This window comes from Penaeus vannamei, chromosome 30, assembly GCF_042767895.1.
Source record: "Penaeus vannamei isolate JL-2024 chromosome 30, ASM4276789v1, whole genome shotgun sequence".
In the NCBI taxonomy this organism is placed as follows: domain Eukaryota; kingdom Metazoa; phylum Arthropoda; class Malacostraca; order Decapoda; family Penaeidae; genus Penaeus; species Penaeus vannamei.
In genome coordinates, this window is record NC_091578.1 from 15,184,741 (window position 1) to 15,189,740 (window position 5,000).

Below are 5,000 nucleotides of genomic sequence, written 5' to 3' on the forward strand. Positions count from 1 at the left end.
ACAACAACAATAATAATAATAACAATAATAATGGTGATAGTAATCAAAATGATGATAATGATAATAACATTGGTAATGATGATAATTCTCAATAAAAGGAATCGAAATTATGAGGATGATAATAACATTGCTAATGGTAACAATGATGCGTTAAGGTACTGATGATAATAATAACAATTATAACAATGATTAAATATTTTGAATAAAAACAGTGATGAAGATAGTTATAAAAGCAATAATCAAAATAATATGAAAACTTAACTAGGAGTTGCGTCACAACGTGTAATGAAATGTGGGTTGCTGACCGTAGATTTATTTGAAGATTTTAATCTCAATTTTATTCGTTCATACACTGCCGCAAACATAAATGTGTGTGTGTGTGTGTGTGTGTGTGTGTGTGTGTGTGTGTGTGTGTGTGTGTGTGTGTGTGTGTGTGTGTGTGTGTGTGTGTGTGTGTGTGTGTGTGTGTGTGTGTGTGTGCAAGCGCGCGCTCACGTGGGAAATGCAAAATGTTGGGGTAAGTTTGCGCAAGAAAGGGAACAAAATTAGACAATTTGACCACAATACCCACACAAAGAGGCTGCAATCTATCAAAAACCCAACCTTTATTCTGTAATTATTATTATTATTATTATTATTATTTACATTTTCAGTATCATGAAAAGCAAATTTATACATATGCACATATAGAGGTACATAGGTAAATGTATAAGCAGATACATACGTGTCTAGCTATCAGTCTTTCTAATTATACCAATATTAATGATCATAGAAATTGTAATAAGACTAATGTAAGGATGTTAATGGTAATGGTAATTATAATGATAGAGATAACATTCATCTTTATTATCATCATTATTATCATTATTATTGTTGTTCTTCTTATTCTTGTTGTTGTTGTTATTATCATCATCATTATTATTATTATCATTATTATTATTATTTTTATCATTATTATTATTACTATTATCATCATTATTATCGTTGTTGTTGTTGTTTTTGTTGTTGTTGTTGTTTTGTTATTATTATCATTGTTATTATTATTGGTATCATTATCACTACCATTATTATTACTGACATCAATATAATCATCAGTGCTATTATTGATGTGGATAATTATAAACTCCATAGAGTTGTAGATGTTAATTTGGTAGCGTGTTATCCAACTACACGTAATGTCCATGTGGGGGTTGGCCTATTTAGTAATGACTTTCAGGCGAGTTAAAGAGTAATCCTGTAGTCAAAATAGGAAAATAAAATAAAAATAGATGAATGAAAAATAGAAAAATAAAATAAAATAAGATCACTGTCTGACAATAAGGCAACATAAAAAGGAACATCCATGTTATACATTCATTTCGTACAAAACTTTCAAATAGAACCAATACACAGGACAACACACCTTACACTTAGCTCTAAAAACAGAGGCAACCCGCCACAGCACCAGAAGTACCAGTCAGCCAGCTACAAATCCAACGGTCTGTCGCCACACAAGACAAAAAGCCTCTCCCCCTAGACTGATCTGGCTTGACCCTTTATACAGGTGGCTTCCCGCGCTTGGTGGGACTTTTGCCCATAATGTACTTTTTTCATATAGCAAATAGTGATGTATTCACAGTGTTGATTGATAGTAATAATGATGAAAATAACAATAATAATAGTTGAGATAAGAATAACAATTGTAATAATAATAACAATCATAATGTTGGTAATACTGATAATGATGACAGTAACAATTGCAATGTTAATGATAATAACTATTATCATTATCATTATTATCATTGTTATTATTATTATTATGATTATCATTATTATTATCATTATTATCATTATTATCACTGTTATCATTTTTATTATTATTATTATTATTATTATTATTATTATTATTAAAAGAAATACTAACCACAATAAAATAGTAATGATAATAACAATAACAGCATAGTAATAAAATCATCATCATGATCATCATCATAATAATAATAACTATTATCATAATAATAATAATGACAATAATAATGGTAATGATGATGATGATAATTATAATGATAAAGTAGTAATAACCACAATAAAAATAGTAATGATAATAATGATGCTAACAACATAATAATAATAATAACAACAACAACAACAATAATAATAATAATAATAACAATAATAATAATAATAGTAATTATAATAATAATAACAATAATAGTAATAATAATAATAATAATAATAATAATAATAATAATGATAATAATAATATTAATAATTATAAGAATCATAAGGATAATAATGATAATGATAATCATATAAAAAGATAATTATAATAATAATGACTATAAAAATTATTATATTGGTAATCATGATAATATTCATGATAATGTTAATAGTAATTATAATGATGATATATATGTTACTGATAATTATAGTAATAACAATAATGATAACAATGATGAGGTTGGTGATTACCATTATAATAGTAATGGTAATCATAATGATTATAATAATGAAAAGATAACAGCAAAAATAATAGTAGTTCTGATGATAGTTGTAATGGGAATAATAATAATGATAATAGTAATGATAATAACAATTCATTACTAATTGAAAATGATATTGAAAATAATGATAATGGAAATAATAATGACAATAACAATGATGATGCTCATGAAAATTACAATAATAGTAATGATGCAGATGTTCATGGTAATAATTACAATAGTAATATCAAGAATAGTAATAATAATAATGCTGATAATGGAAATCAAAATTAAGATAATGATGATAGTATTACTAATAATGATAATCCTAATTAAAGTAATCAGGATTGTGATAATGATAACAATTATATTGCTCATAAGAATAATGATAGCAATAATTAAAATATTGATGATGATAATGACACCAAGCGTTACGTCATAAAATGTGGCTTGCCGGCCGTAGATTTATTTGGATTTTTTTATATGAATTCCATGCGTGCATATACTACCACGAACATACGAGTGTGTGTGTGTGTGTGTGTGTGTGTGTGTGTGTGTGTGTGTGTGTGTGCTCGCGGACGGTGTGTGTGAGGGGGGGGGGGACTCTGGATCAGTTTGCACGTGCAAGTGTTGTGTGTGTGTATATATGTGTGTGTGTGTGTGTGTGTGTGTGTGTGTGTGTGTGTGTGTGTGTGTGTGTGCGTGCGTGCGTGCGTGCGTGTGTGTGTGTGTGTGTGTGTGTGTGTGTGTACAAACTGATTTCACCTTCAGGTATGTTTATATAAATAACACCATGAAAGAGAACTACACCAATTTCTTTTTTAAAAGAATTATATCATCAAAAAAGACTCACAAGTTTATATATATGCATATATGTAACTACATCAGTAAATGTATATATAGACATATGATTGTCTACTTATCAATCTATCTAACAAGAAACATAATAATGATAATAGAATCAGTAATAAAAAACTATAATGGTGATGTTAATGATACTTATGATAACAATGATGATAATAATAATAATAACAACAACAACAACAACAATAATAATAATAATAATAATGAAAATAATAATGATGATAATAATAAAAAGGATAATGGGATAACAACAAAAATGATGATGGAAGTAATGATAATAATTATTATAACGGTTACAATTATTCTAATAGTAATGGGAATTATAATGATAATAATGATAACGATGATAGTAATAATAATGAAAATAATAATGATAATGAAACTGATGATGTGATGAAAATGATGATAATGATAATGATGAACATGATAATGCTGATGAAAATAATGATAATGATAATAATAAACATGATGATAATGATGGTAATGATAATAACTAAAATAATAATAATAATAATAATAATAATAATAATGATAATAATAATAATAATAATGGTGATAGTAATCAAAATTATGTTAATGATAATAACATTGGTATTGATAATAATGCTCATAAAAAGTAATCGAAATTATGATGATGATAGTAACATTGCTAATAGTAACAATTATGTGTTAAGGTACTGATGATAATAATAACAATTAAAACAAAAATTAACATATGTTGAATAAAAACAGTGATGAATATGACAAAGATGATAGTGATGAAAACAATAATCAAAATGTGTATGTGTGTGTGTGTTTGTGTGTTCGCACACGCGCGTTCGCGTGCAAAATGCAAAATGTTGGGGTAAGCCTGTGCAAATAACATAAAGAAAAAGAACAGAACTAGACAACTCGAGCACAATGCCCGCACAAAGAGGCTGCAATCTATCAAAAACCCAACCTTTATTCTGCAATTATTTATTTAAACATTTTCAGTATCATGAAAATCAAATCACAAATTTATAAATATACACATATAGAGCTACATAGGTAGATGCATAAGCAGATACATAAGTGCCTACCTATCAGTCTATCTAATAATACAATGTTAATGATAATAGAAATTTTAATCAGAATAAAGAAAGGATGTTAATGGTAATGGTCATGATAATGATAGTGATATTTATGATGATAGTGATAATGTTCATTATCATTATCATATTATTATTATTATTATTATTATTATTATCATCATCATCATCATTATTATTAACACGATTATTATTACCATTACAGTTAATATCATTATCATTATTATTGTTATTATTATTATTATTATCATTATTATTATTATTATTATCATTATAATTATTATTATCATCATTATTGCTATCCTTATTATCATAACCATTATTACTATTGTAATCATTATCATTATCATTGTTTTTATTGTAGTGGATTTTTATATTCCGTAGAGTTATAAATGTTCATTTGGTGTTATCCAACAATATGTAATGTTCATGTGGGGGTTGTGTAATAAGTAATGACTCTCAGGTGAGTTAAAGAGTCACAATAAAATCAACAAATAAGAAAATAACAAAGTAAAATAAGATCACTGTCTGACAACAAGGCAACATAAAAAGGAGCATCCATATTATACATTCATTTCGCACAAAACTTTCAAAAAGAACCAAT